We start from the raw sequence: 14,078 nt of genomic DNA on the forward strand, positions 1-14,078 counted from the left end.
CTCTAGACTCGATTATGCCTAACAATTGTCCGTTTCAACATCAAACTAATATCCCAAAAAGAACCACGACTAAGAAAAAATTGAAGGTTACTCAACTAGGACTGGTGATATGAGGTATATTTACACAACCAATCATCGTATTTTATCCATTATTTTGCTAAATTATGAGTATAATCTTATGAATATCTATGTTTTTATTGTATGTTTGTTGTGATGAGCTAATAGGTATGACTAGGTTGATTTTTAAGCCAAATATAGTAGGGTGTTTCGAAGTTACCTAGATCCATTTGTCATTCTCTTTATTGACGACATCTTGGTATATTCAAAAAATGAGGGTGATCACATGAACCATTTGAGAGTGGTGTTGCAAGTACTTAAAGAACATCAGTTGTTTGTCAAGTATAGGAAATGTGAGTTTTGGTTGAGGTCGGTGACATTTCTTAGTCATATCATCTCTAGTAAGGGAGTTGGGGTTGACCCAACGAAAACAAAGGCGGTGAGAAATCGGCCGAGACCATTGACTCCAACTGACATTAGGAGTTTCTTGGGTCTAGCAGGTTATTATCAGAGGTTTGTGGATGGTTTTGCGTCCATTGAATCTCCCTTGACTACTTTGACCCGAAAGAGTAGGAAGTTTAAGTGGTCGGAGGCATGTGAGAAAAGCTTCCAAATCTTGAAAGATAGGCTTACATTTGCTTCGGTGTTGACTTTACCGGAGGGTACAAAGGGATTCATTGTGTATTGTGATGCATCCCGAGTGGGTTTGGGGTGTGTGCTTATGCAACATGGGAAAGTAATCACCTATGCTTCTAGACAACTTAAGATGCATGAGAAGAACTATCCCACTCATGATCTTGAGTTAGTGGCCGTGGTATTTTCCTTGAAAATATAGAGGCATTACTTGTATGGTGTTCATGTTGATGTGTATACCGACCACAAGAGTCTCTAATATATGTTTACTCAAAATGAGATGAATCTCCGACAAAGAAGGTGGTTAGAATTGTTGAAAGATTACAATATGAGCGTTCTCTATCACCTCGGCAAGGCCAATGTGGTTGCTGATGCTCTAAGTCGTATGACCATGGGTAGTGTGTCTCATGTGGAGGAAGAGAAAGACCTAGTGAAAGATGTTCATAGGTTGGCTAGATTTGGTGTTAGGTTGGAATATTCTCCAGATGGTGGTTTCATGGTCCATCATAACTCCGAGTCATCTTTAGTGGTTGAGGTGAAGTCCAAACAACACCTTGATCAACCATTGATGGAGTTAAAGGAATCGGTTCTTGGTAAGCTTAATGAGTTATTCTCTTTAAGGGGGATGGTGCCTTGAGGTATCAAGGAAGGTTGTGTGTACCAAATGTAGATGATTTGAGGAACCGGATTCTTGAGGAAGCTCATGGGTCCTGTTACTCCATTCATCCGGGGTCAACAAAGATGTATCATGGCCTTAGGGAAGTGTATTGGTGGGAAGGTTTGAAAAAGGACATAGCGGAGTTCGTTGCTAAGTGTCCAAATTGCCAACAAGTGAAAGCCGAACATTAAAAGCCAGGTGGTTTACTTCAAGAAATCCAAATTCCTACTTGGAAGTGGGAAGACATCAATATGGATTTTGTGGTAGGTTTTCCTAAGAATCAAAAACAATATGACTCTATATGGGTTGTGGTGGATAGATTGACCAAGTCCGCTCGTTTTATTTCCGTCAAGTCTACTTATCCGACAGAGGATTATGCAAAGATCTTCACAGATGAGATTGTGTGTTGCCATGGTATTCCATTATCCATCATATCGGATAAGGGTGCATAATTCACATCTAGGTTTTGGAGGTCGTTCTAAAAAGAGTTGGGTACTAAGGTGAAGTTGAGCACCGCTTTTCATCCCCAAACGGATGGTCAAGCGGAACATACTATTCAAACCCTTGAGGATATGCTTAGAGCTTGTGTCATCGACTTCAAGGGAAGTTGGGATAAGACTTGACTTTGGTGGAGTTTGCTTACAATAATAGTTTCCATTCATCCATATCCATGGCTCCTTATGAAGCCTTATATGGTAGGAGGTGTAGATCTCCTATTGGGTGGTTTGAAGTCGGTGAGTCTTCGATTCTTCATCCCGATTTGATTTATAAGACTTTGTAAAAAGTTCACATCATAAAGAACCGGTTGCAAACGACCTATAGTCAGCAAAAGTCTTATGCTGATCATAAGAGAAGGGATTTAGAGTTTGAAGAAAGAGATAAGATTTATTTGGAAATTTTACCTATGAAAGGGGTGGTTAGATTTGTCAAGAAAGGAAAGTTGAGTCCTCGTTATGTGGGTCCCTATGAAATCTTGCAAAGGGTTGGCAAGGTTTTCTATGAATTGAAACTTCCTAATGAATTGGTTTTGTTTCATTCGGTTTTCAATGTTTCCATGCTTAAGAAGTGTATCGATGATCCCGAGTCTATTCTTCCTATTGAGGGTCTTGGTGTGAAGGATAACCTCTCTTATGAGAAAGTTCCAGTTCAAATCCTTGATAGGCAAGTAAAGAAGTTTAGGAACAAAGACGTGGCTTCCGCAAAGGTGTTATAGAAGAATCACCTAGTCGAGGGTGCAACATGGGAGGCCGAGGCCGACATGAAGTCCCGTTACCCTCTTCTATTTGATAACTATTTAGTTACTTCTGTTTATAATGAAAGAAATGACTAAAAATTGAATTTCCTTGATTTTTGGTGAAGTTTTGCAAAATGTGCATCTTTGAAGGTTGTTACAGTAACTTACAGTGAAATTGTGCATCTGGACTTGAAATTTTTGCTCTTTGGATTGTTTTGAGTCATGTTGTGCATTTTGATATGGTAAGTCTTTGTGAAATGATATGTAGCATGTTGTAAGTTGGACATTCATATAATTGACTCATAAATGCTACGTTGAGCTCTTATTGTTGTGAGAAGGATATTCCTCATAATGTAATGTTGGGACTTAAGTGTGATAATTGAAATTTTTGAATTGCCTTGTGTAAGTGATATGGGTGATGTTGTTATGTATTGTTGTTGGTTGGGATTCTAGTCTTGAGTCTATTCCTTCCTTGAAAATATTTTTAGTGTCATTTGGGGACGAATGTTCCTAAGGGGGGGATAATGTACCACTTCAAAAATCTAAGATGTGTTCTAGAGCCTAACATAAGTGCCATAAGGTCTAGACACTGTCTTAAGGTTCATTTTAATGAATATAAGTCTTTTAGGGATTCTAGAAACCAAAAGGTCCAAGAATGCCCATGACGTCCGGAAACTAGTTCAAGGAGGTACTAGCGTGCCTTAGCCTATTTGAATAGCTTTTAGGAGTCGTAAATTCATGAAATTCGATGGAAGGGTGTCTAACATGTGTTTAACTTGATTCATGGTTGAAAATTCCGGGTAAGACTACCCAAGGACCAACCAAAGTCCCTTAAGGAGGACCCTTGCAAGAATGGGCAAAAGCTGTCAAGAGACAGTGTCACCAACGAATGCCACAGACGGGCCGTTGGAAAATAATGGGGCATCAATGCCACTCGTCGATGGACACTTAAAAAAAATATTGGAAGGGTCATTTTGCATAGTCTTTGAACTTAGATATGAATGTGCATCATGGAAGGAGGGACTGATCGTCGACTGACCAACGATTCGTCAATCGTGGTCTCGTCGGTGAGGCCTGTGTTTTCTGCTCTTTTTTGGCTTGTTCCATTTAATTGGTTAACTTAGTTAGAAATTTAATTAGGGGTTAGGGAAGGTCTAATTAAGTTAATTAACCCCCTATATAAAGTCCTAACCTAATTAAGACTAACTAAACTCTCATACCTCACAAACCCAAAAATCTCTTCCTTCTCTGTTCTTTCTCTCTCTAGTGAAGTACTCCATTGAAGACCTAGCTAAAAGGCAGTTTAAGTTCTGAAAAGACTCAAGTTTCTCCATCAATCTTCATCAATTAGTAAGGTATGAGATCCAATTCACCTTTGAGACTTCTTTCCTCAAAGGGTTCCTTCAAAGTAATTTCAAAAGTTGAGTTTTCAAGTGGGTTTCATTCAATCTCGAAATTGATGTTAAGAATTGATTTTTTATGATTTATTTTGGATATATGAATATATTAAAATTTATTCTAACTTAATTGTTATATATCTTGATGGTTTGGTTTAATTTGTAGAAGATGACTTCACCCCTTAACCCTAGATTATGATCTTGATATGAATTGTTTAATGTTGGTTCAATTGACTTAGTTATTGATTGAATTAATAATAGATTATGTTATTGAATCAATAATGAATAGATTAGTATGAATTATAGTCCTATCATGCTAATTCTTGAGAAGTTGATCTAGGTTATGAAGTATGTTGTGAATTGACCTAAGTATCTTCTCTTAAGCTATGAACTAGTGATGAATTGTGATGTAGTGATTCAATTAGACTTGTTATTATATTGTTTATTGTTTTATGATGAAAATATACCCTAATTGGGTTAAATTAAGGGTTGATGGTAAGACCTTGATGATGAATTATGAAGGAGACTTGGTAAGTCTTATGATCCCTATTCTTTACTTCAAATTATGGTTAATTGTGATTATATGGATTATACTCATGCAATTCCTATTGATCTATGATGATGATGATGAATATACAAGGGTTAGACCCTATGACCTACAATAAGCTATAATGATTAACAACGACATTAAAGATATTTCAAAAAGGGACTTAGCTTAGCACCGAGTGAACTTGACAATGAGAGGTGATGAATTTCCAAAGAGGAGGATTCACCCTATAGTCCACATGTGGTGTTGACTCCCTAATGAGGAATTCTCATCCAATGGATTCCCATGAGAGGAGACCCAATTTCCAAGTGGTATGTAGAGGGATTATACCTATTTCTTAGTTCTTGAACTAGGTTGCTCTCATAGAAAGACTAGCTAGTGGATCCACCTACAAAGCTACATTTATGTTTGGTTTTATTTTAGCCGGTTGCCCACCTTTCATCGGTGTAAGGTTTCACAACATTGATCCACACTTAGCTCTTGTGGTCTATGTCGGTTAAGGCAAGTGTTCCTAAACTAAAATGAAGTAATAAAGTATAAATCAACTAGGGTGACTTGAGAGGTTTGACTTAGCCTAGGAAAGGGTATGTGACTCTACCTATGTCTTGCACTCATTTGACTTGAGGGAAACCTTAGAGGATTGATGTTATGTATGTATATGATAATGAATACAAATGATGATAACATGATGGTCTTATATGCGAATGACATTATATGATGATGGTTATTATTATGAACATGTATTTGGTATATATTGCTAAAGTATGATGTTATGTATCCTTAAAGGTTACTTTATGTGAAGTTGGATATTAGTTATGGTTCTTGTTGAGTTACTTGATTGAGTAAGGTTATGTGGATTTGCTTGGTTATTGCACTTGTTGACTTTATGAGAATCCATGAGTAGTTGTCTTGCTTTATTATGATATGATGACTCTTAGTCATGCTTGTGATGCTATTACTTGATATAGGGTTGTATTTGGTTTGGTTGTTAAGTATGTTGATATGCATGTTACTTGTTTTGACTTAATGCATATGTCTTGTTGATTGGTATGGTTGACTTGATTATGCATAAGGCTTTAAAAAGGTAAAATAACGTGTTTTAATGAAATGTCCCTTTTTAGCATGATTTGATCTTATATGTGTATGTGATCTCATACTTAGTACAAGTGGTGTACTAACCCCATTTTCTTTTTGTTCTCCAACATTTTGGGTTCGGGTCGTTGAAGGCTCTTTGAGACGATATTTGAAGAAGACTTGGAATTTCTCAATCATCCAAGTGGGTAGGTCCTCACTTTCCGAGGGCGATGCCAATATCGATCTCATGAAGTTATTTTAGTTTTAAGACTGTTATGTTCTTTCCCTTTTCATTTGAGTACGAATTGTACAACATATATGTGGCTCTTTTACATTGATGTATGGGCTATGCCTAAATTGCTATAATCTTGTTAGATGGTTATGAGATGAGACACTCTTTAAAGACTATGTTCTATCTTATATATACTTATGTGCAATAAAAGTAGAAGACTATGTAATCTTCCTATACGAAGGGTCTATGTATACTCGATATGAATATATTATGTGTATGTAGAGGTCTATGTAAACCTCCATGAAGAAGTAATGAAAAGTTTTAAATTTTTCTGCATTTTAACCTATGAATGTCATGATGTATGCTAAGAGGCTAGTATTAGTCCTCAAAGAGGATGCCATGCCGGTTACGTATAGTGGTGCTCCCCAGATGTGACACTAAGATTAGTACTAGTGTTAACACATGCGCGTTGCACGAGAATATAAACCATGTACTTCACTACTTTTAAAAATAATTTGAATATTATTTAATAAAAAAATTAAGTAAATAATTATAAAATGAATGATAAGTTATAAGTTCATATGAATAGTGGATACAAGTTTTCTTATGATAACTACTGAAAGTTAGTCACTCTTATAACCTCTTCGTCACATATACTTTCTCATCCCTCTCCCATGGTGCATTACTTGAGTTCTTACTTTAAATATAATATAATAATATAAATAAATATTGATATAAATATAGAAGATATACGAAATTAGATATTTTTTTGTTGGAGTATTATTTTAATTTAACATTCATGTTAGGGATTGTTCAAATTTCAGTGAATTTTGAGAATGTCAACGTATGTAAATCAAACTTGAGTTTTTAAGAAGATAAGAATAGAAACTATAAAAAATCGTATTTTAAAATGTGAGGGAACCCTTCCATTTATATTCATCAAAGGGTATTATGAGCATGTGCATATTTCTTATCATACAATTTATAACCTTTCGAAAAGGTCACTACTCATAGGAAAAGTCAACTTTTTTTTGGAAAAGTCATAATGATTTAACGTGAAAGTGTGTCATCTTTAGTATAAGTGTTTCAAAAAGAAGAGGAGGAATAAGAACAATGGAAAACTTTCATAATTCTAGTTTAAAAATTTGAGGAAATCGCTCTTTTGATAGACAATAAACGGTAGTGGGTGCCTTATAAAAGAAAAGTTGCAACACTTCAAAAAGGTCACAACTCATACGGAAAAGTCATAACTTTTTGAAAAATTCACAATCCATAGGAAAATTTGTAACTCTTTGGATAAGTCGAAATCTGTAGAAAAGTCACAACTCTTCATAAATGTCACAACTCATAAAAAAAAATTGTAACTCTTTGAAATGTCATAACCCTTCAATGTGTCTGCTTATATTATAATCATATATCATATCATATCATAAGTGGGAAGCTCCAACCTTAAAAGTTAGATTACCATTTTGACCCTTCAGTAAATTAAAAGAAATTAATATAATTTTAAATACTAATATTTAATTACATAATGATAGAATATGATGTCCAACAACTACACTTTACCTTTTTAGTTATGACATTATAATTATAATTAATTAGGCTGAATTAAATTAGAATAGGAAACAATAATGTGAGAAACTCTTTGAATTTTGTGATTCTTTGAATTTTGAAATTAAATTTATCTATCATGAAACAATAATATACGAAAACTCTTCAAATCTTGTGATTCTTTGAATTTTGAAACTAAATAAATTTATCTATCATGATTCAATGTGCATCATTTAAAAATTTTGGTAGGTGAAAAGACAATCAAATAGCACTATAAATACCAGTTAATTGCTTTATAGGTCATCACATTCTTTTTTTTTTCTATCATCTACTATTCTCTTTTGTTCTTCCTAGATTATGATATGAAGACAAGTCATCAAGAAGCTAACTGGGAGAAGAACAAATAGCTTCATTCTGAAACTAAAAGAGAAGTTTTCGTAGAATATAGTTCAACTGTTAAACTTAATAGTATAAGATATGACTTATATATTTCTTTAGATCTTTTTTTATGTTAGATTATGATTTTCTGTTTTTCTTTTTCACTTTGTAGTTAAGGTATGGTCGTCCAAAATGGATTGGTATGCAACCCATATTTTTATGAAATTATGTATTATTTTGCATTGTGATGAATTTTTTTCTTTATTTTCGTGTTATTATACTTTTAAGTGCTATTTTTAATTGACAAAACTTCTATTAATACATGGTGAATTTGATAATACTTGAATAGTTTATGCAAAATATGCTTTTGTTTAAATAGAAGTTATATATATAATGCTTTGTTTATATATATATATATATATATATATATATATATATATATATATATATATATATATATATATATATATATATATATATATAAGTGAGACTCACAAGCAAAACACTTGTCGAGGACTAGTATATATATATACATAAAAGAGAATCCTAAGCCCACCTACGTGGCGCCGCCACCACAAACCAGGATTCACTTTAATTTATGTTATTTCCAAAACTAGTCTTCTCCTTTCATGAAAAGTTGTAACTTGTATATTGTGAATTTTATGAAGAGTTGTAACTTTTATGAAAAGTTGCGCCTTTTATGAAAGCTTGTAACCTTTCTGAAGGGTGTAAATTTTCCAAAGAGTTATTACCTTTCCGAAAAGTTGTGACTTTTATGAAAAGTTGTCACTTTTATGAACTATTGTGACTTTTACAAAAGGTTTTGACCTTTTCGAAGGGTTGTAACTTTATCAAAGAGTTGTAACCTTTTTTTATAAAACACGATAATCATTTGTTCACACTACCCTTTTTGTTGTCTATAAATAGTGGACTTTCATCTCCTACCGTTTAAGTTTTACTTAGGTGGTAATTGTAATTTTATTCAATAGACCTTTAAATTTTTATCTTTAAACTTCTATGTGTTTTAACTTTAATTCTGTCATGATCATTTGTAGGCTACAAATTTTGTTCGATTGTAAGTTATGATTTGAGAATTGTGAAACTTAATCATAATTGAAGATTTTTTGATGTAGAATAAGATAAAAATAAGGACACGCAAAGCGAAAAAACTGATTATAAGTGAGGCAATTCTTGAAGGGATCAATAATGTGGGCATTTCGAAATCTGTGAGTAATCATATAGTTCTGCACTTCCATTTTTCTTACATTTCGATTGCAACTAGTTTGATTTGTATGGATAAGTTAGTATTTTGTCTTGATTTTTTCAATCCTTTTATTGATTTGAACTGATGGTGTATCCAAAACAACCTTCTTATCCTTTAACACAAGAGTAGACTCTATGTACGCACTATTCTTCTCATACCTCACCTGTGACATTACAATGGAATAATCATTTGTTTCTGGAACGTTTTTAATTTTAGTAATTTTAAATCCCTTTATTAGAAAAAAAATATTTTGAATAAGATTAATGTGGACTATCATAAGATGTTTCAAGTTTTTTACTTTCAGATTATTTTAGTGGTGTCAACGGAGACATAGCGTGTGATCTGTATCACAAATAAGGTGCATAAAATCACTCTGTTCTAATCTAATTATTTTGCGTTCCATTCATTGCTATAAATTAAGTGGATATAACATAATTAGTATAGTCATCATTTAAAAGAGGGGGTTGTCTACGTAGAAGATTGTTTGATATCAACGATAAAATAGACAATTACACTGTATAAATTATATATATATATATATATATATATATATATATATATATATATATATATATATAGATTTGTCTTAAGATTTAGAGTCAAATAAATTTCTTAGTTATTGTATTTAACAAAATTGCAATGTTGTGTGTATACAAGTTCCTACCTTTATATTTTCTTAACAACTGGTATGCCCGGAGCCTACGCTCTGGACGTGGTCGGCACCCAACGACCATTACTGGCCTTGAGCGAACCCTTGACCTGACTTACTTAACTCATCGGAAGACTTACTCCTCTCAGATAAAGAATTTAAACGCATTCTATAAGATAACTTAAATAACTGTCTTGACCAAAATGACACTTAAGTCTCAATACTGTAACATGTGAAGTATAGAATAAATGAGAATGCGAAACTGAACTACTACATTGTCTATGAAGCATCTAAGATGACTGAGATGGATATTCGGACAGACCCCACAACATCCTAATGAACTAAGCTAGAAAATCAATAAAATGGATGTTCTTCGGAATGCAAGGAGGCTCACCAAGTACTGTGCAGTGCTCAATTGGATCAATAGTGCACTGCGTGCTGATCCTGGTTACCTGCAATCGCATCATGAAACGGTGCAGGCGAACTGACATCAGTACATTGAATGTACGAGTATCTGAGTTGGAAAGCTAAATGATGACTTAAGTTTGAGGGGATTAAGATGAACTTACCTTGGCTCTGCTCAACTCAAGAATAAGCTTAACACAAGCATGTATATAAAGCAATTTAAAATACATGCGATATATATAAAGCTTGTAAAACCATAAAACAACTTAGTTTGTTGAATAAATGCAACAACAAACTTAAATTTACTTATATATGAAAGTAATATAATTTTGGTGGGAGATTCTCTAAACGACAACCATCACTTGAGCCTAAGTGATGATACAACGTTTTAACTCATGCTGCCGAGGACCATCCTTTACTTTGCCATTGGTATAGGACCTTACTTAACTTAGTGGATCCACTATCTTAACTTACATGATCATCTAAAATTATGACCGGTCAATTCCCATAATGGATTCATGATTTATATGGATACTCGAGTTAATATGAACTCTCATACCCACATTGGGGCTCAAAACTACTCCCAAAATATACATTATCTCATACTTTTAATAAAACTTCCTTCCTTTGGGTTGAGATAATTTACTAGAACCCTTTAGCTTTAAAAAGCTCCTTTTTGGAATCAATGTTCCCCTTTTAGTTCAAAACTCTTAGTTTCCTTTTAAATTAAATGTGAAACATTTATAAACCTTTAGGGAATAATTAGCCCCCTTATAACTTTTTAAAAAGTGAACTTAACTCTTACTCTTTACTTGACTTGAACTCAACTATTAGGGAATACTTAATTCCCTTATAATTTTTGAGAATCTGACTCAACTCCTTACTCTTTGTCCAAGTTGTAACTTGATCCTTAAACCAAAGTTAAAATGATTGTTTAAAACTCTTTGAAAACTCTAAGAACTTACTTTGACTTTCTTCTTAACCTTTAAACTTGACTCTTAACTTCTTTGACTTTGATATTAACTTTTCTTGAATTGAATTATAGATTCAAGGATCATGATCTCATGTTTATGAATGATTTCATGATTTTTATATGTACTCTAGAGTGTTGGAATCAACTAGGAATGATAGGTACATCACTTAGGAACTATTACGAAAAGGTAGGGAAAGAACGGGGTTTCTACGGGTCTTGGCGCTTTGAGAGGCGCGGAGCACCAGAGCCTGTCAGACAGACTTTGATCTGAGGCGCTCTAGCTGGCGCGGCGCGGCAAGGCTTGTCAAACAAAGCCTGCCAAGAGGGGCTCTGGCAGGCACGACGTCCCAAGGTATCACAGATGAGATCTCCAACTGTTCTTGTCCATTTTCATCTTTAAACCTCCAAAGTTTCCATGGATCCCACCCCAAATACTTAGGATCTCTAAATACTTCATCACCCAATATATTAGACCCAAAAATAGTCGGGAAACATGAATCAAATATACAAGAGATACACTACAATTCAACCAATAAGAATTTAATGAATTTTCATCAAGAACTCCCGAGTTCATCATTCAATAAACTCTAGCATTGATGAATGGAATCAAATTAGGGTGTGGATGAATGGAACCATCACAAAATGATCTCACAAACCTCGACATGGATCACCCCTACGAAATCCACACAACGATCTTGGCATTTTTGGTCAAGTCTTGATCTTCCTCTTTTTTTTTTCTCTTTTCTCCCAAGCCCTAAGCGTTCTTAATTTTTATAAAACTGATTTGGGACTTGGTTTTAACCCTAATATAACCTTAAAATGAATAGAAAATACTAGGGTGAAAAGACAACTTTACCCTTACTAAAATCCAAATTGGATTTTTCTCAATCCAACAATCCAACTTCCAAAGGACATATATCCCTCATACGAAATCGGATTTTGACAAACTCGGCGGCGTTGGAAATATCTTTCTAAGGAATTTTCAACCATATAAAGAACTAATCCAAACTCTTTCTATTCTGGAAGTTATGACTGTTTGAAAATGGCGAGAACTCACTTTTGAAAGCTGGAAATTTTTTCAGATTTTCCTACTTATTCCCAAAATTTATTATTCTTTGTTTCTTAGCTTAATCTTAGTTAATTCAAGTTACATTCGTCCTCGAATGAGAACTCTTTCACTAAGGTAAGAGTAGTAACATCATTTCAGCACTCAACAAACAAAAACAAGTAATAATAAGCTCATACCTAGCCTTATAAAGTGCTAAGAACAGAATTTAGTACCTTGATATGTATTCTCTCTGGATTCGAAAAGATGTGGATGTATCTTATTCACATCCTCCTCAGCTTCCCAAGTCGCTTCTTCAATGAATTGGTTCCTTCAAAGGACCTTGGCTGAAGCAACTTTCGTTTTTCTCAACTTGCAAACTTGATAATCCAAAATCTGAACCGGAGCTTCTCCATAGGATATATCCTTAATCTCAAGATTCTTTGTCGGTACTAACAAGTAAAGATCACCCAAGAACTTTTTCAACTTATAAATATGGAATACAGGATGAACCACTGCTAACTCTTGGGGTAGCTCCAACTCGTAGCCACATTGCCCACTCTCTTGTAGATTCTATAAGGTCCAATATACGGGGACTAAATTTCCCCTTCTTAACAAACCTCATAACACCTTTCATGGGTTAAACCTTAAGATACACCCAATCGTCCACCTCAAAATCTAATGACCTTCTCCTAAAATCTGTGTAGGACTTTTGGCAACTTTGTGTTGTCTTTAATATTTATTGGATCACTTGGTGAACTAGATCTGGTCCTATCAACCCTGCTTCGCCAACTTCAAACCACCAAATAGGAGATTTGCATCTTCTCTATAAAGAGATTTATATAGAGCCATTTGGATGCTTGAATGGTAACTGTTGTTATAAGCAAACTCAATGAGGGAAATGTGATCATCCCAATTTACCTTAAAGTCGATCACATAAGATCTCAACATATCTTCTAAGGTTTGGATAGTACGCTCCATATTTTAATCTGTTTGAGGATGAAATGTAGTGCTTAAGTTCACTTTTGAACCCAAACCTTTCTTGAAAGATTTCCAGAATTGTGTAGTAAATTGTGCACCTCTATCTAAAATAATGGATACCGAAACTCCATGAAGTCTTACCACTTCCTGAAGGTACAACTTGGCATAATCCTCGGCCGAATAAGTAGTCTTTACCATCGAGAAATGGGCTGACTTTGTCATTTCTATCAAAAATCACCCAAATAGAATCATGTTTCCTTCGAGATCTTGGCTAACACTCTTTGCTTATGAACATACACCTTTAATTCAAGAAGAATAGGGTCTTGGTCTTGATTCTCTTTCACGTCTGACACTAATGATGACTCAAACCCATTGGTCACCACTATTCATGCTTCTGCGGAATCCATCAGTCTGACTTCGAAACGTGCAAGTTTGTGCACATCTTTTGTTAACTCCCTTTTTCCTTCTTCGACATGGGAAGTACTTCCCATGGGCAACATGCTTAAGGCATCAACAACCACATTAGCCTTACTTGAGTGGAAAAGAATACTCATGTCGTAATCCTTGTGTAATTCCAACCACCTTATCTATCTGAGATTGAGTTCTTTCTGAGTGAACACATATTAAAGGCTCTTGTAGTCAGGGAATATGTCATCATGAATACCATACAAGTAGTGGCACCATATTTCAAAGAAAACAATACTGCAACCAATTCTAAGGCATGAGCTGGATAATTCTTCTCATGAATCTTCAAGTGTCTAGAGGCATAAGCCATAACCTTGCCATTCTTCATCAATACACAGCCCAGGCTAACTCTTGATGCATCACAATAAACCGCAAAAGCTTAAGTACCCGCTGATAAGGTCAAAACTGGAGCGGTAGTCAATCTCTTTTTCAACTCTTGAAAGCTTTTCTTATTTCAGACCATTGAAACTTGATTGTCTTCTAATTTAGCTTGGTCAAAGGAGACGAGATAGATGAGAATTCTTCACCAAATCTT

This window comes from Solanum lycopersicum, chromosome 5 (genome assembly GCF_036512215.1).
Source record: "Solanum lycopersicum chromosome 5, SLM_r2.1".
Classification (NCBI taxonomy): domain Eukaryota; kingdom Viridiplantae; phylum Streptophyta; class Magnoliopsida; order Solanales; family Solanaceae; genus Solanum; species Solanum lycopersicum.